The following is a 23,858-nucleotide window of genomic DNA, read 5'->3' on the forward strand; positions in this document are numbered from 1 at the left end:
AAGCAATTAACTGGAACCCTACTGTAGCTCAGTTAGTAGAGCACGGGACTCTTAACCTCAGAGTCATGAGTTCAAACCCAACTAGAGCGGCACAGGCAAGCAGCTGGGCTGCTAGTTGGTGACACGTGGGTCCGATTCTATTTTTCTTTATTTTTTTTGCCCCCCTTCCGCACTTCAGGACCTGCTCGACTAGGCACGGCTAGACCACGTCACTCCCCCAAAGACTGAGCCAGAACCCTTCAGTCTCCCTCAGACTCAGTCCTGAGAGCTTCCCAAAATTATCGCCCCCCTACAGGAGGTAGCAGGATCAGAAGGCATCGTGCGCGTTCACATCCATTTCTCCTTAGGAGATTTAGCCCAACTAGAGAAACGACTAATTTCCTTTTCCACTGATACCATGACATACATCAGGGAGTTTCAATGGATCCTCCAGTCTTACAGCCTCACACATCATGACATTTTCATGCTCCTGGCCAATACTCTACTCCCTGAAGAGCGTAGACTAGTTTGGGACTTCGCCCAAACGCAGGCTACCGAAACCCACAGGAATGACCCCAACTATCCCCCTGGCCCCACTGCTGTCCCCAAATAAGACCCACATTGAGATTATAACACCACCATGAGTCTCCGCTCTCGAGATATTTTTGCCTCCTGCATAATAGCAGGTTTGAAAAAGGCAGCTTGTAAAGTAGTCAATTTTCAAAAGCTCCAAGACATAATTCAAAAGAGAGACGAAACCCCCTCCAAGTTCTTAGACAGACTCACTCAAGCACTATTACAGTATACGAGCCTAGACCCAGAAACACCTGAAGGAAGACATGTCCTTATGACATACTTCCTAGCTCAAGGCTACCCCAACATAAACTCAAAAAGTTCGAACAGGGCCCCACTACCCCACAGACTGAAATCCTAACAGTGGCCTTTAAAGTCTTCCATAACCGGGAGGAGGAGAAAGAACACCGTAAACAAAAGGGTGATCAGGCCAATTTCCAGATGTTAGCCCAGCTTATAAAACCACAACCTGGGCGCCCCTCTACAAACAAGCCCTCCCCCCAGGAGCTTGTTTCAAGTGCGGAAAAGAGGGACATTAATCAAGGGCATGCCCCTCCCCCAGATCTCCGACCACCCCATGCCCCAGATGCCACAAAAAGGGCCACTGGGGGTCTGATTGCCCAACCACCCGAAGGGGAGGCTGGACGAACAACCCCCATCCTAAGCCCGCCGTAGTGGGGCTGGCAGAAGAAGATTGATGGGGCCCAGGGGCTTCTCGCCCGACCATTTCCATCACCAAACAGGAGCCCAGGGTTACTTTAACAGTAGACGGTCGCCCCATCTCCTTCCTCCTAGACACAGGAGCCACCTTCTCAGTCTTGCAAGAATACCAGGGCCCTACCATGCCTGCCATTACTCCTATAGTCAGGGTAAGATGTAAATAGATTTTCCCATTAACCCCCTCCCCTTTATGCACAATCCAAGACAATCCCATACCTTTCTCCCACTCCTTCCTGGTTATGCCCCAGTGTCCCATCCCTTTACTAAGATGGGACATCCTTTCCCTCCTCCACATTTCCATAACTATATCCACTCCCACAGCCCCCAGTACTCCATTTCTGATAGCCCTCATAGCCGACGACCCCCCTCTACCCAATGAAAGCTCCAGTTCCGCCCTCATACACCCTGTAAATCCCAAAGTTTGGGACATTACAAGTCCCTCCGTGGCCCTATGTCCCCCTGCCTCTATCAAATTATGTGACCCCTCTCAGTATATCTGTCAGGCCCAATACCCCCTAACCACTTCAGCCCTCATAGGCCTCCAACCCATCATTCAAGATCTCTTAAACAAAAATTACCTCAGACCCACTCACTCCCCATTTAATACCCCCATATTAGCTGTTAAAAAAACCAACGGATCTTTCCACCTTGTCCAAGACCTTCTCCTCATCAACATAGCCGTTGTCCCTATCCATCCCTTAGTTCCAAATCCATACAGCCTTTTGTCACAGATCCCTGCCTCGGCATCCCACTTCTCAGTCCCAGATCTCAAAGACCCATTTTTCTGTCCCTCTAGACCCTTGCTCCCAAGATTTTTTCATCTTCACCTGGACAGACCCATACACAAGACATTCTGAACAACTCACTTGGTCAGTTCTGCCACAAAGCTTCCGAGATAGTCCCCATATTTTTAGACAGGTCCTAGCTCAGGACCTCAAACAGTTTCATCATGATCACTCCAAGTACACCTTATAATACATAGACAATCTTCTACTCTGCAGTCTCTCGTGAGAACAGTCTCAACTTGACACTGCCTCCCTACTTAACCTTCTAGCTTCCAGAAGTTACCGAGTATCCCCCGTCAAAGCTCAAATCTCTTCCCCTCCTATCACTTACCTCAGATTCCTTCTATCTCAACAAAGAAAGTCCATTACCTTAGACAGAAAATAGCTCCTCTCTGACCTGCCTGTTCCCAAAACGAAGACAGAAATCCTTTCCTTTCTAAGCCTGGCTAGATATTTTAGAGCGTAGATCCCTAACTTCTCCCTGCTCCCTGTTGGCAAGACCCCTATACGACCTCAGCAAGAGCCCCCCTAAAAAACCATTATCCTCCTCACCCCGACACTCCTTCATTAAGCTCCGTCAAGCCCTTGTAGAAGCCCCAGCTCTCCATCTTCCTGATTTGTCGAAGCCCTTCTCATTATACATTCATGAGAGGTCCAGTCAAGCTCTAGGAGTCCTAAGCCAATATTATGGCCCATCCTTTGCCCCAGTAGCTTATCTCTCTAAGCAATTAGACCCCACAGTTCGGAGATGGGCCCCCTGCCTACGAGCATAAGCCGCTAGACAGCTCTTGCAGAAAGAAGCTCATAAACTGACATTCAGGGCGCCCCTTACCATTCTGTCCCCGCATCACCTAAAAGATCTCCTAACCTACAAAAGTTTACAGACTCTCCCTCCCTCCAGACTCCTCACCTTACTGTCCTCCTTCCTCCAAAATCCAATTCACCCCCTTTGCCATCCATACCCGAATCATGACTTTTCCTCCTTTACTGCTCTCTCGCTTTTTTTCCTCATTCCTATTGTCTTCCCCTCCACCCCAGCCTCCTTTGTATGGCGATTCAAAGTCAGACAGACTTACACACAGCATCAAACAAAAGTTACTGCCCTCACTGCCACACCAGACTGCCCTCTGAAAAGCTGCTCTGAGCCTTTATACCTCCACTTTCCTCCCTCCACCGAAGTGTTCACTAGCAGCTACCCTTATTCTCCCTACCTCTGCTTCCTCTATGACCAAAAACAAGCCTATTGCCGGCGATAGCCAGACACCTACAGGAGATGTCCCTACTGGTCTTGTGCAATTCACTACATGAGTAACTTCCTGTACCCACAGTATTACTCCTCCAACCGTTTCATGAAATATCCCAACGGCTCATTCTCCTTATCAATCCCAGATCCCTGGGACTCTTGATGAGCTGCCAGAGTCACAGCCTCAGTTTACTATGGGGGAGGTCCTCGACCCCCCACGGTACCCTTCATATCTCTCAAAAGTATGTTCCCTCTCATTCCCAGATCTCTCAAGTTGCATCAGATAGCAGACATTCCAAAAAAGTCATTATCCAAACTCTTGATGGTGCCTCTTCATCTTCCTATCCCCGCCCCTCTTCCCATTTCTCCTACTCTTCATTACAGCTCATTCAGGACACCACCATCTTTCTCAACCACACCCTTAACACAGCCAATTGTTGCTTGTGCGCATCACTACAGCGCCCACTGCTGGCCGCTGTGCCCCTTAATATTTCCAACTACTCCTTCCATGCAGAAAGACAACCCCTCTGCCCCCTCGCAGACATACCCCTATGGGAACCAGAATACGCAGATAATCCCACCATCCACCACTGTGTAGGCCCGACTCCACCCCCCTCCTGCGCACTTCACTGCCTCTCTATCTACACCCCTACCTCCGGCTCTAAGATTTTATGCAACTGGGACACTTCTTTTGGTGTAATGGCAGTCTTTTCAACTCACTGCCTCTCAGCTCTGATACACCCTGCATTCTCGTCACCCTAATCCCACAGCTTACACTTTACAGCATGGCAGAATTTCTTGAGCTCCAACCTCCCTTGCCCTCGCGCACAAAAAGAGCTGCTTTCCTTCCCATCATGGTCGGTATCTCTTTGATCACCTCATCCATTGGGGCACAATTTTCGGGAGAAGCCTTACGTCACTCTCTATGGGCAGTTAGAGATCTCAATGCCAAACTTGAGGGAGCCCTGACATCCACTGCAAATTCCCTAGCTTCTCTCCAAAGACAGGTCGCTTTGCTAGCTAAAGTCACCCTTCAAAACCGGCGGGCCCTAGATCTGCTTACAGCCAAGAAGGGCGGCACCTGCGTCTTCCTCTGGGAAGAGTGCTGCTATTACATCAACGAATCCGGCATTGTAGAAACTGACATTACCAAACTCACCGACCTTGCCTCCAGTCTCCACTCTGCTTCCAATTCCAACCCATTCTTTTCAATACTAACAAACCCCCTCCTCACCTGGCTCTGGCCCATTGCAGGCCCCATAATAATCATTCTTCTCGCCTGTCTCTTCTTACCCTGTATAATAAAGTTCATCAAATGCCAAGTTGGAAAAATCTCTAATCAAGCTTTCAACCAGCTTTTACTCAGGAACTACCAGCTTCTGGCCACAGAAGATCCCTCCCCTCACGTGACCTCCTCACCACACGCTGAGATGGACCCCTCTCTCCACTGGAAACTGTTCCTTTAAACAATAGCTGCAGACGCCTGGCTTCTGACACCCATATCCTCTTGGCACCATTGGAATCAACAGGTCCTCAACCTATGGTTACAGGGAACCTTCATTGATTTCCAACCTGAAGAAGTCCACATCTACTCGTCCTTACTGCGGGGAGTCCTATCAACCCTTTCCTCCCAATCCTCAAACCCTCACTCCCTTCTCTGCCCCTGTTCAGCAAGAAGCAGTCAGAGAGAAAGCAACGTCCACAAACCCATAGAGGAGAAAGGGGGGAATGAAGGGTCCCCACCAGTAAGATGGAAAACTTCCGGCTTCTCTTCAGGGTCCTCAGTTCCCGCCGGCGCCACCTGAAGCCCAATCACCTCTCGCCCCCCTCCCAATCCCAGCACCTAGCCAACAGCCACCAGCCCCATAGATGTGACACCTCAATCAATTCATGCCCCTTCCTATATAACCCAGCACCTTTCCCTAATAAAGTGGAACTCTCTAGTGAATTGCTGCTGTGTGTCGCTCCTTTCCTTTTAGACATAATTAGTTACAATTACAAATTCTTAAAAATGATGCATATACTGCCCACAAAGTATTAAGTGTTGAAATAACTAATTGGTGTAAGATAAATTCTAGCCAAAATAAGCAGGCTACGAGAGGCAACAAAGGGCCAGGCAGGGCCAGGCAGTTTATTTGAATTCAATTCCCAGGGGATGTTCCCCAGTCTATGGAAATGGAGACTGGGGAAGTTGAGAGTAATCAGATAGGTGGGGAGCTTTTATAAGCACAGGGAGGGTGGGGGAAGTGGGCTGCACCAGGGGTATGTTGGGAATTTTTTATTGGCTCAGGGTCAGGTGATGGACAGCCAGAGGTCTCCTCCTTCCTGATGGAGGGTGTCTGCATCCCGGGTTTGTCCGCATGTCATGGGACTGGAATCCAGGAAGAGCTGTTCTTTCCTTCCCCATAAGGCACAGAGCTACTTGGTGTAGTTTCTGCTCCACCTGCATTGTCCTTGCCCTTCTCCCGCCAGTGCCTCCAGCCTTACAATTGGAATGTAAAATTCTAGCCCATTAATAATACCTTAAAAGACAAAAGGCCTTAAATGATACTATCTAAAAAATAGCACTAGACATCTTAACAGCAGCACAAGGAGGGACCTGTGCCATAATCAAAATTGAGGGTTGTGTGTATATTCCAAATTATTCACAAAATGTCTCTGATTGACTCCAGGACCTCTGAAAGCAAGTCCTAGCTGAAAGAGCAAACCGGGACAGACTCCATTTTGTTCTGAGCCCTCCATCTTGAGTAACTATATACCTGACATGACCCCTTTCCAGGAAAGTTCCCACGCCCGGGAAAGTTCCCGTGCAAATATCCCTGGCCAATCAGCCAAGACCTACAACCTCCCCAGCCAATCAGCTAGAGCCACAACCATCACCCCACCAACTGCCCCTAGACCCCTCTAAAACCTTTGTGCTTTTGAAACTTGCTTTTTCTCTCCAGCATCTCTCTGCAGTGTCTGTGCAGATAGGAGACTGAGCTCGAACTAGCTCCAATAAAGGCTCTTTGCTTCTGCATTGGACTCAGCTCCCTAAGTCTTTGGGGATCACGAATTCTGGGCATAACATTTGAGGGCTTGTCCGGGATCCCCAAGACCCCAAGGGACCCCGACCTGGGGAGCCTGACTGGCCACAGTAGATATTTGTTCATTCCCTGTCTCTTTTGTGTGTCTGCTTCCTGTTTCTGTCTGCGTGAGCTCATTCCTAGAATTCTGGTAATGCCCGGCAGGGTCTAAGTGGACTCACATGAGAACCTTGGGCTGGAGGATTCGGAAGACGTTCTGATTCTCCCTGGAGGGGCATGGAATCCCCTCAAAAGTCTTTTTGAAGGGACATGGAATCCCCTCAAAGGTCTGAGATGAGGCGGTTCGCTCCTGCCGGTCGGGGTGAGGCCATCGTCTAGGTTTCAGTTTTGCTTCCACGGAGTTAGAAGACTGTTTACAGGGGCCCTCTGTCTGTTTCTGTGTTTTTCTGTTTTATTTTGTGGACATACTGGATGGACATTATGGGACAGGCTCAGACTACTCCCCTAAGCATTAAGATTAATCATTTTAAAGAAGTCAAGAAAAGAGCTAGTAACCTCAGTGTCGAGCTCCAAAAGGGTCGGTGGCAGACTTTCTTTCTAGAGAGTAGCCAGTTTTCAATGTCAGATGGCCACCAGAGGAAACCTTCAATCTCCTGTCTTTCTCTCTTCCAGCTGAGAGCTTTCTCTTTGAGTTTAAAGCCAGACATACCTCTAACTTGCATTCTAAAGAACTGGGAGCAAATTTGATCCCCAGACCCTGAAAAAGTGCTTTATCTTCTGCACACAAGCCTAGCCTCAATACAAACTCTCTAATAGAACAGCTTGGTCCCTGAGAGAAGTACACAATATAAAGTTATGCAGCTAAATTTATTTTAAATGCAAGGAAGGAAAATAGGCAAAAGTTCTGTGAACTACTACAATATAGAACTAGTTTTCTAAATTATTTTGGTGGAAATCTATTCTACTTATTGGGTTCAGTATCTTCAAAAATTGAGAGGTTTTTAAACTAGACTCCCTGAAACAGAAGAAATTTATCTTCTGCAATACAGCCTGGCTTTAAATGACTGGAACTAGAATTGTACTTGCATTTCATTTCCAGCCACCTGGAGAAACACAGTCCCTATCAGTTCAGAGCCTTCATTGGCCCTGTTAGTCGGGGGTCATCTAAACCTTAACCCAGTTATATAAACTGCTTACCCTTAGAGTGTATTCTTGAAAACTGAGATACTTTTAGTCATATAAGCTAAAAGGAAAGGCAATTGGATATCAGTAACTCAAATCTCTGTATCAGTTTATCTGTCTGTGTATATGTTCTTTTATGAAAAGTGTTGCGAACTGTAGTCATTATGTCTCAATCTGTATGTTTGTGTGCTACGTGTGTAAATGAAAGATTTTTCTACCTCCGGATGGTATTAATAAAATTGATTTAAAGACAAGCGCTTGTGCAAATTGGGCATTCTAAAACTTTCAGAAAATTCTAATAGAAAATATTAAGCATTAATGCTAATTTAACTTGAACTAAAACGGACATGTCCTTATGGTTATCAGCTGCCTAAGTTTACCTAAAGTCATTTAAGTTGATGTTATCTGCTAAATCTTTCAAGGATAAAATGCTTAGAGGCTTGACTTTGTCTAATATTCAGTAAATGTTTTGTAGGTAATCTAGCATAGTTGTTAAGAATGAGTAAACTAAACATAGCAAGTGAACTTCTTAATAATAATTGTGTGTTACAGTGTGTATAACTACCAACAGCCTGAGCATCTTTGTGGTAACCTAAAACCTTAAAGTTTTGCTGTTAAGAAGATATACTTTGTGCTTAGTGAGAGATTGTGCTGTAAAGCTCATGGTTACAGAAATTATAAAATGTTCATAAATTTGTCAATCTAAAGAATGCTAGTGTAACAGTTTACAATAGCCTACTTCTCAGTGTTCACTGAAAATTAAGGTTCCTAATGGTTTTAAGTTCTAATTGAAGCTATTTAAAGTAATAAGGAAAACATTTCTCTATGCCCAAAGATGTATGTTTTAATAAAAGAAGGTATAAGGAATGGAAATTCATTTTGCATGCTAAAGAATGTCTTTTGATAAAAGAAAGTAACTTTGTTCTAAAGTACAGCTGTTTATTTAAAGAGGGAAAACTGAATGTAAAAGGAAGTTGTAGAAAGTTTGTGGGAGAATTGATATGGTCATGCTATATAAAATTAAAGTCTTGATATCAAGTACACAGAAAAATTATAATTTTGTTTTCAGTTAAAAAGACAAAGGTTTCTTAACTGTTAGTCTGCTCTTAATATTGAAAGATTGCAAAGGGTTCTCTAATTGTTTTATCAAAGCAGTTCCTCATACTTAAAGTCTCAATGAGTTGTCTGAGTATGTAAGAAAATGAGATCTTAATATTAAAAGGACTAAAAGCTAAACTATGCCAACAACTGTGTAACCTTCTTTATTTGTGTTTGAGGTATTTTGTTATCATTCTGGTTAAATGGATAAGTATTGCTTCATGGAAACCTATAATCCTATTTAAGCAAGTGCAAAAAAATGCAAAAAGGTGCTTTTACCTCTAGTTAACTGATATTTTCCAGAGGGCCCCTGGAACATGTCAGAGGAAATTTTTCTCATTGGGGAAAGTATTTGGCTAATTTGGCTTATTTATCTAATATATAATTACCTGCTTAATTACCTGAAAAGCACTGTTACTGAATGTTTTGTGTTACAGAAATATCCAAATTTCCTTATGTCAACTGTCTTACAGTAAGCTCTCATCAGATCTTTAACTATTGTCATTTGTAAGTCTTTTGTCATTTACAGTCACTGGTTTATTACTCCTAAACTAGTAAAGAACTAGATTTCAGCAGAACAGGTATTAGTTACATAAGATTAAGTAAACTAAGGGATATGATTTTGTGACCTTTTGTTTCAAATTTTGCTGATAAAGTGTTTAAAGCTTTTTCTCTTAAGCTGACAACAGTTTTGTAAATGACAATACCTTTATAAGCAGAATTGAAACATTAATCTTTCTCTTTACCTGACCCCTCAGGAATTTAAAGCTTTCAGTATTTTTATATTTCATGGAAGTATGTTTATTTGCATAAGTTCAATAAGAATCTGCTTTCCTTATAAGAAGACCAATTAAAACAGGTTATATTACCAAGGCTTTGACTGGAATGTCATACCTGAGAGACACATGCATAAACTCAGATATGAAAAGCTTTAAGGAATTAAGGTTGATTTTATAGAGCCAACAAAGCCCCTTAGAAGAACTGGCCTGGTACCTTGCTTACAGGATTCCCAGCAGCCTTACCAGGTGAGTAAGGAAGGTTACTTCCAGGCAGGTGCAGGAACCTCAGGATGTCTTGGGGACCTCGAGAAGAGAGGAATTCGCCCAAATCTACAGGTACTGCAGGCAAAACCTCATGGCAAGTCTGGCTTGGCTGTCTTACCTCAAGAGGCCTTTAAAAGTTCAATCTGAAATTCCTTATAAAAAGTTCCAGCAAAGCACATTTAAAAAGAGCCTATGTAATAAATTGCTCTTCTTGCTTCCTTTATGCAAATAATTAAGCCAAGTGTTAATTATTTTCTTAACCTAGTTACTTCTAATAAAAATGAGGGTGATTTTAGAGAAAAGTACTGTTTCAGTAATACAGTCTTATCCATACTAAATCCTATAGTCATTGGGACATAAACTAGATCCAGAATTCTAGCTTCTTCAAAATATCTGGCTATGATTTTCCAGAAGTTTTGTTTTCTCCTATCATTTCAATTAACTCAACCATACATTCTTAATCTCATCAAGTTTGTCGTTCCAGAATGGAAAATCCAACTCCAGATGTTGCTACTTAACCTAATCACACAATTTGTTCTATCTCGCCTAGAAGCCACAAAACTGAAAATAGTAATAGAAATGAAACCTGGAATAAAAGTGCCCATCTTCTGAGACCCTCTTGAATGACCACTGATAGAGACCTAACTGCACCCTTTAATGCACCCCTTCTCAGCATGAAGCAGCCAGAGTGGTCATCGCCCCCTTTCCCTAACAGCAGCTAGAGTCTCTATCTGTAGAGGGTGGAATTAGTCAGGGACCATAGATGTGGTCAGAGTAGAGTGAGAACCTCCAGAGGGGGCAGGGTGGGATATTTGCAGTCAGAGCAATGTAACTACATGCAAGGAAACCCCAACAGTCCCCAGAGAGACAGTGTATCTGCTTCCCCCAAAAAATGCATGGTGGGCTTGTTCCAGCAGTGTCGCTCCCTGTGTGCACTCCCAAGTCCTTAACTCCCTGAAAGATGGCTTCTGCATACTCGTGCAGTTGATCCCCAAACTAGCATACCATTTGGGAGAAGAAATACTTAACAGGTTAGGCTCTGCTAACCCCCAAAGTAAAAGATAGCCTATTACAACATTAACTCTAGCTGTGCTCTTAAGACTGGGGTTAGTGGGGCAGGAACCAGAATATCCTCACTCGTCATCCAGGACAAAAACTATGGAACCCTAAGGGCAGCCATTGACCTAGACATAGAAAAAATTGAAAAATCAATTTCTCATTTACAGGAATCCCTTGTCAGAAGTAGTGCTCCAAAACAGAAAGGGATTTGATTTATTATTCATGCAGCAGGAAGGACTGTGTGCAGCCTTAGGGGAAGAATGTTGCTTCTATGTTGATCACTCGTGAGTCGTAAAAGAATCTATGGCCCTCATAAGTGCAGTGCTGCAGAAATAAAAGCTAGAAAGAGAGCAATCTCAGTCCTGGAACGAGTCTCTGTTCAACTGGTCTCCCTGGTTAACTACCCTCATCTTGGCCGTGGCCAGAGCCCTCGCCATCCTACTCCTGTTACTAACCCTTAGGCCCTGTATCATCAACAGTCTGGTCCAGTTTGTCAAGGACCGCGTGGGGGCCATCCAGCTAACAGTCCTCCGTGCTCAATAAAAGGCCCTAGTAACAGAAGAAAGCCAAATAGCAATGCAGCCAGTCCCATAATTGGGCCCATAAGCAACATGACAAGGGGGGAATGAAAGAGCAAACCAGGACTGACTCCATTTTGTTCTGAGCCCTCCATCTTGAGTAACTATGTCCCCGACATGACCCTTTTCCAGGAAAGTTTCCACACCTGGGAAAGTTCCCGTGCAAATCTCCCTGGCCAATCATCCAAGACCCACAACCTCCCTGGCCAATCAGCTAGAGCCACAACCATCACCCCACCAACTGCCCCTAGACCCCATTGGAAATCTATTCTACTTATTGGGCTCATCATTCTCCTTATATTAATATTAACCCCTGTTTACTTAATCTAATAACATGATTTATTCTATCTCACTTAGAAGCCATAATACTACAGATGGTGATAGCAATAGGACCCAGGATGGAAACTCCCATCTTCCAAGGCCCTCCCAACCAACCACTGATGGAGACATAGCTGCACCCCTTACTGCACACCTTCTCAGCATGAAGCAGCCAGAGTGGTCATTGCCCCCTTTCACTAGCAGCAGCTAGGGTCTCTATCTGTAGAGGGGGGAATGAGACAGGACCATGGGTATAGTCAGAGTAAGGTGAGGGCCTCTGGAAAAAGCAAGGCAGGATATTTACAGTCAGAGCAATGTAACTACAAGCAAGGAAACCCCCTACCAAAACTCTATGTTGAACATTAAGCTCTGGAGTAATTCTTCAGTGAGATCAGTTAATATTTCCCAGATAAAGAAGAGTAGCACATTTTATTATGCTAATCATTTGTAATTGCTGGGTCCATGTAATTGACCTCCAAATAACAGGGAGACATGTGGATGCAAAAGCAAGAGCATTTATTGGGTAGCCAGCATGCTGGGGTCTCGCACACGCAGGTGGAGACCCCAAAGTACAAGTTCATTCTTATTTTATACACAGGAATGAGGCTGTGCACAGAGCAGGCTGTGCGCAGAGCGGGCCATGCTCAGAGCAGGGCATGTGTAAAGTGGGCCATGTGTAGAGTGGGACGTGTGCAGAGAGGGCTGTGCGCAAAATGGGCCGTGCACAGAGCAGGTCATGACCTGTTTCTCACAACAAAGTCATTTTAAAAAATGGAGTAGCTTATGCCCAGACTCTTTAGTCAGGACTCTTCATTCCCCCCTTGAGTTTTGTTCTATTTCAAACCTTTGAAGTAACAGAATAGGGTCTTCCTTATTCGAGGGCCTGTACTGAGGTCTAAAGACCATGAGTTGGATGGTGGAGATCCGTTTCTGTACAAATTTGAGGAAGGCATTGATAAGGCAGGGGCCACATGTAAGAGCTAGTATCAGAAGTAAGAGGGGGCCTACTACTGCTGATAATAAAGTTGTTAGCCAAGAGGACCAACTGAAAAGGCTTTCATACCAGTTTTGGGTGGCTGCTCTATTTCTCTGTTGGTTTTGAATTCTAGTTTTTAGTTCAGTCAAAGAATTTTGAATAACACCTGAGTGATTGGTATAGAAGCAACACTGTTCTCCTAAGCCTACACATAGTCCTCCTTGTTGCAAGACAGTAAGTCAAGTCCTCTTCTATTTTGTAGTACAACCTCTGCTAGGGAGGACAACGACTCTTCTAGCCAGGCTAGAGTAAGTTCTACTGTTTGGAAATCCTGGTCAATAGCATCACTGAGGGCTTTGTAATTTTTATCTTGGAGGACTAGAGATGCTATGCCTGTACCAGCACCGGCCAACCCAGCCCCCAAAATGGCAGAGACTACTATGGTGGAAATAATTTCTCATTTTTGCCTGCTTAGACTCCTTTGACTTTAGGGAATAGCTATCAATTATTTCTTCTTCACCATGCACTACTATCTGGGGGATGAGTTGCATGAGAATGCAGACATCATCATGAGTTCTAAGGGTGTCAGCATGGATACAAGCAGTTATTCCCATTTTACAGGCCCACCAAGTGTTGGGAGGGGCTACTAGGTATGATTGGATCTCAGAATTAACATTTAGGGTCTGGCTACATAAGTGAGGGTAAGGAGGCAGTCGGTTGGTGGCAACACAAAGTCCTTGCCCTGTGAGGGCTTGTAGGGTAACTCGAGGAGCATGCTCAAAATTCCCTTGGGACCACTGGCATTTGGAGGAGTAGTCTCAGTAGAGAAATTGGCTACTAGAGCAATGCTTTCATAGAAAGGGGTATAGAGTCTAGGCAAAGCCAGCAGGATCGGGTTACTTCTTGTTTGGAGATATTTAATACCTGATAAGTGGCCTCTACTAGGCGGAAGAGACTGAGTCCGGTTAGGGACAAGGAGAAGGTTAAGTGGTGTAGCTTTGAATCTCACCTTGGATCTGTCCTAGGTGAAGGGTAGGTAGGTCCTGCAGTAGATTTCTGAAGTTCCTCTGGGAGTGGAGGAGGAGGCACTGGGTCGGTCCCCCAATGACTGGTGGTTTATTTAAGAGTGGGGCCTCCTGGAGCATAATTGTAAAAAGAGCTCTGGGGTCTGCTCCCTCTGCATAAAAGTGAAGGCCCCACATCCTCCCTGATTTCTATTCTTCCCACTTTGTTTTTCCTGCAGAGGTGAAGTGAATGTGGATCAGGTTACAGTCTGGGTTACTCCAGCAGTTAGGCCCCTTAGATTGGCTAACTTGTATCCAATCACCTTGTATGGAGGGTTTCCAATCTATCTTTCCCATAGACTCACAGCCCCGGACAGCACAGAAGTGTTCTGAGCCCCCACATTTAGCCTGCTGAGACTGACTTCAGCTATGTCTGGGACAGACATAGAAATTGTGTTGATGTGTCAGGTCTTGGTACCCTGGGGTCCTACACCCTATTCCTTGGGCTGGTCATGGGTACTTGGGGTCCCCTCTTAAGCCCCAGTTTGTCCCAAACAACTTACAATATTGAAGAACAGATCGGGGAACCATGACTTAGGGTGTCCTTCTTGTTCTGTAGACTTGATAATGTCTCCAGTCTTGGACTTGATGATGATCCACTCAAGTCTGCTTGAGAAGTGGGGACTTCTGGCCACTGCTGCCACCATTAGTTCCAGGGTTAAAGCCTGGAGAACTAGAAGCAGCCACATGTCAGGTATTTTTACTCTCAGAGGGTCAGTTGGATGGGCTCAAATCGTCCATGTAGACTCTTGATCTCTAGGAGCAGCCTTGACCTGAGTGTGATGGATCCATGCTGCTATCCCATCAACTTTGATCACCGTGGGAGTTGCTAGGATGATTGTGTGAGGTCCTTTCCGATGCGGCTCTAAGGTTTTTTTTGGATGCCTTTTGATCAGTACCAAGTCTCCAGGTTGGAAATTGTGGGGCTCCGGGGGAGGCTTGTAGTACACCGCCTGTAAGTACTGACGTAAGGCTTCTTGGACCTGAAACAAAGCTTGTAGGGAGGAAAGAAAGTTTTCATCTTTTTGCTCAGCTAACAGATCAGCTTGCAAGTTGGGAAGAATCAGGGGAGGCCTGCCAAATAGGATTTCAAATGGGGTCATGCCTAGTCTATAGGGAGTGTTCCTGACCTTGAACAGAACGAAGGGGAGGAGAGTCACTCAGTCACTGCCAATTTCTAGGGTTAATTTGGGTAAAGTCTCCTTAATGGTCCGATTCATCCTTTCTACTTGACCTGAGCTTTGGGGATGATATGCACAGTATTAGCTTCCAATTAGTCCTCAATATATGGCTCAGCCCTTGTGTTACCTGAGAGATGAAAGCTGGCCCGTTGTCTGACCCAATAAAAACAGGAAGGTCATACCTTGGTGTCCCAACCTGCAGGACTATCAATGGGAGTCGACGACCTGGAGGAGAGAATTGAAGAAAAAAAAAAAAGAGAGAGGCAAGGGACACAAAGAATGACCAGCAAGACAGGATGTCTGATCAAGCTGGCACAGTTTATTGTTTGCAGACTCAATTTATACAGGTTAGCAAGTAAGGGGTGGGTCAGGAGATAATTGGACCTTAGGTGGCACCGGTGGGGAGGTGTAGAGGGGTGATTGGGTCTTGGTTGGTGCCGGCGGGAATGGAGGACCCGGAAGAGAAGCAGGGAGTTCGCCATTTTGGGGGTGGGGGCCCTTGGGAGGGAGGTTTTAAGGGAGGGGCTTTCCCCTGGGGCAGAGGGTGTTTCTTGATTAACAAAGGACAGAAAAAGCACATGTTGCGAGGTAGCCTAACCACTAGCTCTAACCTAGAAAAGCACATGTTGCGAGGTAACCTAACCACTAGCTCTAACCTAGGAGTTCACTAAATTTGTTTCTTGGTAATAGGGGAAAACTTGTTTCTAATGCGTGGATGGATTCATTGTTGCTGACTTTACAGGAAAGACTTTACTCAAACGTTGCTGTTGTCTTAAGGCTTTTGTGACCGAGTCTGCCTAAAGGCCCACAGGTTTGCTCCCAACACCTTGGAATAATGTCTTCCAGAAATTTCTTGGCAACTACTACAGCAGTTTCTCTTTTGGTTGGAAAGGCATCTACCCATCTGGAAAAGGTATCTACAAATACTAGCAAATACTTGTAACTATATTTTCCTGGTTTGACCTTGGTAAAGTCTACTTCCCAATAGGCTCCAGGTCTTGTACCTCTTTCTTGGACCCCCTTTTCAGTTGTTCCTCCCTTTGTGTTGACCAACTGGCAAACTTTATACTGAGAGACTACCTGATTGACTAATAATCAGAGGCTATGGACCCAGAGATGGGAGCTCCAGAGCAGTTCTGTCATTTTATGCTCTCCCAGGTGTGTGACCTGATAAATGTGTGAGACTAGTTGGGCAGCTAGGAGGGAGGGTAGAATGTAGTCCCCTCTTGGATCCCAATACCATTGTCCATCTTTATGAGCATAATGTGGTCCCTGCTTCTGGATCTCAGACAGATCTTTCTGAGTGCACTCTGGTACTTCCAGTAAGGTGGGAGAAATAGCAGTTGCGGGGGTTTGGCTGCTACCAGGGCCTTGGGTGACTCTGCTAGGGTGGCTTCCTTGGCTGCCAAGTCTGCTTTATTATTTCCTTGGGCCACTTCCCTTCACCTTTTTGGTGCCCGGGACAATGTATGATAGCAATCGCCTGGGGAAGCCAAATGGCCTGTAGCAAGTCTAGGATCTCTTGCTTGTTTTTGATAGTTTTTCCCTCAGCTGTTAATAGTCCTCTTTCTTTGTAAATGGCCCAGTGTACGTGGGCTGTGGCAAAGGCATACCTGCTGTCAGTATATATGTTTAGCCGCTTACCTTTTGCTGATTGAAGAGCTTTGGTGAGGGCTATCAGTTCTGCTTTCTGAGCTGATGTTCCTGAGGGTAGGGGGAATGCCCATATGACTTCTGTCTCTGTTGTCACTGCTGCCCCTGCATATCTTTCTTACCCCATCTTTGATGAAGCTGCTTCTGTCCGTGAACCAAATAGTATTGGGATCCAACAAGGGAACATCTCCCAGATCGGGGTGTGTTCCCTGTAGGTGGCTGAGGATCTCCTTGCACTCGTGCGAGGGTGAATCTAGATTTGGATCTGGTAGCAAGGTAGCTGGATTCAATGCTTTGCTAGCAGCAAAGTGGATACGAGGTGGATTAAGGAGCAGAACTTGATAGTGGGTGATATGCGAATTTGACAGCCATCGGTCAGGAGGGCATTTTAAAACTCCCTCGATGGCATGGGGTGTCGTGACCACAAGAGTCTGGCCCAGCATCAACTTGTCTGCATCTTTAACAAGAAGTGCAGTGGCAGCTATGATGCAGAGACATAGTGTCCATCCGCTGGCCACTGTGTCTAATTTCTTTGACAGATAAGCCACTGGTCTCACCCAGGGGCCCAGCTTCTGGGTAAGAACTCCTTTTGCCACTCCCCTTCATTCATCTACATACAGGTAGAAGGGCTTGGAGACATCTGGGAGGGCTAGGGCTGGGGCCTGCAGGAGAGCCTCTCTGATTTTGACAAAAGCTTCTTCCATCTCAGGCGTCCACGTAAAGGAGGGTTCCTGTCCTCGGGTGGCTTCATATAAGGTCTTAGCTAATTCAGCAAAGCCAGGAATCCAGAGGCGGCAGAACCCTGCTATCCCCAGAACTCCCTGACAGCCCGTCTACAGTCTGGCCTCAGTAGCTGGAAAATAGTCTCTTTTCTGGCCTGGGATAGCCATTGGCGTCCCCCCTTGTGTTTATATCCCAAGTAGGTGACTTCTAAACAGAGTTGAGCTTTTCTTTTTTTTTTTTTTTTATTGAAGGGTAGTTGACACACAGTATTACATTAGTTTCAGGTGTACAACACAGTGATTTAACATTTATATACATGATAATTCTAGGTACCAGCTATCACCATACCAAGTTGTTACAATATTTTGACTATATTCCTTATGCTATACATTACATCCCGGTTACTTATTTATTTTACAATTGGAAGTGTGTACTTTTTTTTTTTTTTTTTTTTTGTGAGGGCATCTCTCATATTTATTGATCAAATGGTTGTTAACCACAATAAAATTCTGTGTAGGGGGGTCAATGCTCAATGCACAATCATTAATCCACTCCAAGCCCAATTTTTGTCAGTCTCACAATCTTCTGAAGCATAATGAACAATTTCTTACATGGAGAACAAATTCTTACATAGTGAATAAGTTACATGGTGAACATTACAAGGGCAGTCATCATCACAGAGGCTTTTGGTTTTGATCATGCATTATGAACTATAAACAGTCAGTTCAAATATGAATATTCATTATACTTGATTTATATGTGGATACCACATTTCTCTCTTTATTATTATTATTTTTAATAAAATGCTGAAGTGGCAGGTAGATACAAGATAAAGGTAGAAAACATAGTTTAGTGTTGTAAGAGAGCAAATGTAGATGATCAGGTGTGTGCCTGTAGGCTATGTGTTAATCCAAGCTAGACAAGGGCAATAAAACATCCACATATGCAGAAGACTTCTCTCAGAACAGTGGGGGAGGAGGTTCTAAGCCTCACCTCTGTTGGTCCCCAATTTCTCACCTGATGGCCCCCCTGTGACTGTGCCTGTCTTAGGTTGTTCCTCCCTTGAGGAATCTTACCCGTCTCTGGCTAACCAGTCATCTTCCGGGGCCATACAGGGAAATGTTAAGTTGGTAAGTTAGAGAGAAGCCTTATTGTTTGAAAAGGTTAGCTTTTTACTTCTTTGCATATTTTATGCCCTGTGGCTTCTATGCCCAGCATTTGTCTTGAGGTGTCTTTACCACTTGGAAGAATTATGATACTCGGTAAATTCGATATGAGGCACGAATTCTACTTAAGGGTTATAATTAGGAAGGAAGAAGAAAAGCTATAGAAGTAGCAGGTGGAAGAAAACCTGGGAAGATTGATTATTTCTTTGACATACCTTCTTGTAGAGTAACTTCAGCATGTATAGGTTTTAAACTACTAATTAAATTGCACACAGACATTAACATAATAGGAGTACAGTTACGTAACCAAAGCATACCTGTAATTACCAGCCATCTCCAGTGAAACCAAGAAAACCAGTTAGGCACCTTAGGCATTTGTGAAAACTTATCTATGATATGGTGGATATTGTCCAACTGAACTTGAACAGTCTGAGAGAAATCAGACAAATTAAAACAACCCATTCCTGGGGACTGTTCACATCCCATATGTTCTTTTAACAGTAAATAGTCTGTAGTTGTAAGATTTTGGAGCGCTACAATTTGCATTTCTCCTAATTCTTGGTTGAGTTCCAACAGTATAGATCCAGTCAAATTTGTTGTTTTACTGTATGCACAGACCGGCTTAGATATCTCCTTCTTCATTCCCATGGCAAGTCCAGGAACTGGTGGGATGAGTGCATCTACACCTGTAGCAGTGCATAGATCTTTGTTGGGGTTTTCTGATGGTCATCTGGCATGAGTCTTCCCGAGAGTGCTGATGTTGGAAGTTCTTTTTCATATCATATCTTAGTTCATTTTTGGGGTAGCCAAATTAGGCTTTGATCCTCTGTATAAACACAAACAGACCCTATGCCTACACTTTTATATGCCCTTTATATCATTGTGTAGAACTCATTGGAGGTCACCACACAGGAACTGCTTTTTTTTTTTATCATTAATCTACACTTACATGATGAATATTTTGTTTACTAGGCTCTCCCCTATACCAGGTCCCCCCTATATACCCCTTTACAGTCACTGTCCATCAGCGTAGCAAAATGTTGTAGAATCACTACTTGTCTTCTCTGTGTTGTACAGCCCTCCCCTTTCTCTCACTCCCCATGCATGCTAACCTTAATACCCCCCTTTTCTCCCCTCCCTTATCCCTCCCGACCCACCAATCCTCCCCAGTCCCTTTCCCTTTGGTACCTGTTAGTCCATTCTTGAGTTCTGTGATTCTGCTGCTATTTTGTTCCTTCAGTTTTTCCTTTGTTCTTATACTCCACAGATGAGTGAAATCATTTGGTATTTCTCTTTCTCCGCTTGGCTTGTTTCACTGAGCATAATATTCTCCAGCTCCATCCATGTTGCTGCAAATGGTAGGATTTGCCCTTTTCTTATGGCTGAGTACTATTCCATTGTGTATATGTACCACATCTTCTTTATCCATTCATCTATCGATGGACATTTAGGTTGCTTCCAATTCTTGGCTATTGTAAATAGTGCCCTTTCACCAGGCGCTGGGCTCTTGCACGTGTCGATGTAGTCAGGCTGTTGTCCTGTGTCTTCTGGTCTCTCTTTTAGGATTAGTTGTATTTGTTGTATTTTCAAAAATATATATGTTTTTGGGAGGAGATTCCCACTGTCCTACTCATGCCGCCATGTTGGCTCTGCCCCCGAGTTGAGCTTTTCTAGCAGATGCTCGGTACCCTTGTTTTCCCAGTGTCATAAGTAAATCTTTAGTGGCTGCCTGACATTCTATTTCTGTCCAGGCAGCAATGAGTAAATCACCTACATATTGAAGGAGGCTCACCTCTGGGTGGAAACGCCAGTACTAACTCAGATCTTCATGGAGGGCCTCATCGAAGATGGTCGGTGAGTTCTTGAATCCCCGAGGCAACCTGGTCCAGGTCAGTTGACCATTCAATCCGTCCTCCGGGTCTCTCCATTCAAAAGCAAACAGCGGTTGACTCAAGGCAGCTAGTGGTAAGCTGAAGAAAGCATCCTTTAGGTCTAGGATGGTGTATACAACCCTGTCAGGTGGCAGAGAGCTCAAAAGGGTGTAAGGGTTGGGGACTGTGGGGTGGATGTCCTCCACCCATTTATTAATTTCTCGCAAGTCCTGTACTGAATGGAAATCATTTGTCCCTGGTTTCTTAACAGGCAGTAGAGGGGTGTTCCAAGGTGACTGGCATGGGTCTAGAATTCCTGCCTGTCGCAGGTGTCAGATATGAAGGGCAATGCCCACCTTTGCTTCCTGGGGGATCGGGTACTGCCACACACACACAGGAGTGGCAGTGGCCTTTCAATCCACTATCGGTGCCCGATGCTTTGCCCATCCAATGCCTCCCATCTCGGCCCATACTTCCGGGATCTCTTTTAGCCACTTATGGAGGAGCTCATAGTTGTCTTTTTCTCTTCTCAGGTTAGGGTAAAGTCTATGTTCATCATTAAGTGATAAGTAAGAATGTTGACAAGGGCTCTGTTCTGGTCATTTACGGAAACCGAGTCACCCTCAAAGTGGATATGGGCTCCCACCTTGGATAGCAAATCTCTCCCCAGAAGTGGGTATGGGCACTCAGGGATAACCATGAATGAGTGGGATACCCATCCCAATTTTAGGTCTATGGATCTTTGGGTAGTCCATGAATATCGGTTAGATCCTGTGGCTCCTTGTACCCAGGACTGTTTGGGAGAAAGGGGCCCCATGGAGTTTTTAAGAATTGAATGTTGTGCTCCAGTGTCGACCATAAAAGTCACTGGCTTCCCCTCCACATTCAGGGTTACCCAAGGCTCTGGGAGGGGGACCAAACCCCATCCCCCTCAGTCACCTAAGCCTTCCATCTGGAGGACCTTGGGTTGTTCCCTGGCTTCTCTCTTGGGGCATTCATTTTTCCAATGACCTCTCTCTTTGCAGTAGGCACACTGGTCTTTTTGCAGTGGGTTCCGGCCCTTGGGGGAGGTTTTGGAATCTTGAGAGCCCCGTTGTTCAGTCAGCCTTTTTAATTCTCAGTTCCGGGCAGGACCTTCTAATGAATTAGCCAACAAAATCTTAGCTAATCCGCGGGTCTGTCACTCTTCTGGGGTGTCTTGGTTATTGAACACTTTCTCAGCCACTGCCAAAAGTTCAGCTAGCCTTTTTCCCTCAAAACCTTCTAATCTTTGTAACTTCTGTCGGATGTCTGAGGCTGATTGATTGACAAAGGCCAAACTTACCACGGACCAGTTTTCAGCAGCTTCTGGGTCCAGGGGAGTATAGGTCCTGTAGGCTTCCAGCAGTCTCTCAAGGAAAGCTCCAGGAGATTCTGTGGGCTCCTGTTTCACCTGACTTACTTTAGACAAATTGGTGGGATGGCATGCCACTGCCCGGAGACCACCCATCAGAATCTGGTGGTAGACAGTGAGCCTCTCCTTACCTTCATCTGTATTGAAGTCCCAGCTGGGCCTACTCGAGGGGAATCTGATGTTTATAATATTAAATCCATGGTTGGTCTCCCATCAACCCCTGGGACTAGTTTCTGGGCTTCAGTCAGGACTCTCTTTCTTCAGTGGTGAAGAGAACCTGTAAAAGCTGATGGCAGTCATCCCAGGTGGGCTGGTGGGTAAAAATCTAACAAGTCTATAAGTTTACTGGGTTTCTCAGAGAAGGGGGGTTCTTCACTTTCCAATTATACAAGTCACTGTTAGAGAAAGGCCAATGAACTAAGAACTGTTGGCCATCAGGGCCCCGTGGGCCCTCCGCCTGCAAAGGTAGGGCCACTGTGCCTGGGGTGACTCAGGGTCACTTGAGAGCGAGTATGGGGAGGACTAATCAACATGGGTGTGTCCTCCGGGTCAGGTTCCTCTTCCATAGGTGAAGGTTCAGGAGGATTGGGAAGAGGAATGGATTCATATGATGGTGGATGGGGAAAGGATGGATCTTCCAAAGGGGGTCTGATGGGGGGAGGACAGAATAAAGAGATGGGGCTGAAGGAACCGAGGGATTGGTATTCGACTTGCGGGGTGCCTTTGAGGAGCGTGGAGCTTTTGAGGAAGCAGTGGCCACGAGGGTCGCCTTTAAAGGCAGAAGAAGGGGAGCCAGTCATTTAGGTCAACTTTCCACTACAGTCTGCCAAGTGGTGATGTAAGGAACCTGGTCGGAGTGCCCAGGACGACTATATACAAGGTCCTTGACTCTGAAAATGGTGGGGAGGTCAAACGTGCCCTCCTCAGGCCACCCGACTCCAAACTTAGGCCATTCGTTCCTGCAAAAGATAGAAAGTTCACCCTTTTTGACAGCAAAACCAAGATTTTTAGCCTGGCTTCAAAAGTCACTGAAGCAAGATATGAAGATAGACAGGGGAGTAGAGGGAGTAGAGTGTGACTGGCCCATACCGAAGAGAAACAAGAAGACAAGACAGACAAATATGAGTATACAAACAGAGAACACATGTAAGGGCGCCTCTTTCCAAAAAGAAACCAGCTGAAGAGGGATGGCCTCTCCCATAAAAGGGCTCCATCAGGGAGCAACCTCCCTTCTCCCACCAGACTGAAAAATGAAGTCCAAAAAACAGAAGTGAGCGAGGGATGTCTCCGTGCTCACCAAGGTGCGGGAAAAATAGTGCATCCACCTAGTCCCTGGACTACCAGATCAGGTTTCCATCAACAAAAGGCACAAATACAAGGACACACGGCACATAAATAGGCAATCAAACACTGCAGTCACACTCACACTTACCTGCACGCTCCACATGGTCGCTGGTTATGGGAGCTCAATCCCTGATGAGCCCCCAAATATTGGGTCCGTGTAATTGACCTCCAAATAACCGGGAGGTGTGTGGATGCAAAAGCAAGAGCATTTATTGGGTAGCCAGCATGCTGGGGTCTCGCATGCGCAGGTGGAGACCCCAAAGAACAAGTTCATTCTTCTTTTATACACAGGAATGAGGCCATGTGCAGAGCGGGCCATACACAGAGTGGACTGTGCTCAGAGCAGGGCATGTGTAAAGCGGGCTCTGCGCAGAGTGGGCTGTGTGCAAAATGGGCTGTGCACAGAGTGGGCTGTGCACAAAATGGGCCATGCGCAGAGCAGGCCGTGACCTGTTTCTCACAAAACGAAGTCATTTAAAAAAATGGAGTAGCTTATGCCCAGACTCTTTAGTCAGGACTCTTCAGTAATCATGTGTAAGATTCACTTTAGCATACTAAAAGGCCTAGGCCTATATGCTGTCTTTCCTCCTTCAGATCTGATGAGGTGATTTTGGAAACTGAGCAACTAATTTAGCATGCAGACCCAGCTGTAGACTGCATGGTAAAAGGCAGGAAGAATTCCATCTTAAAGATAAGATTGCATTTTAACACCCAGGAAGTTTAAGAGGCAGGATTCTTTAGCAAATAGACAATACCTCAGCCCACTGTGGGGTCTGGGTAGGCAGCCTTTTAATATGCTCCCAAACCAAGACTCCAATATCCCAGAGAGAAATCAAGGCAGGAAATTCCTCATGTTGTTAATTTTTAATATTCAGGAACCACT

This window comes from Manis javanica, chromosome 7 (genome assembly GCF_040802235.1).
Source record: "Manis javanica isolate MJ-LG chromosome 7, MJ_LKY, whole genome shotgun sequence".
Taxonomy (NCBI): Eukaryota; Metazoa; Chordata; class Mammalia; order Pholidota; family Manidae; genus Manis; species Manis javanica.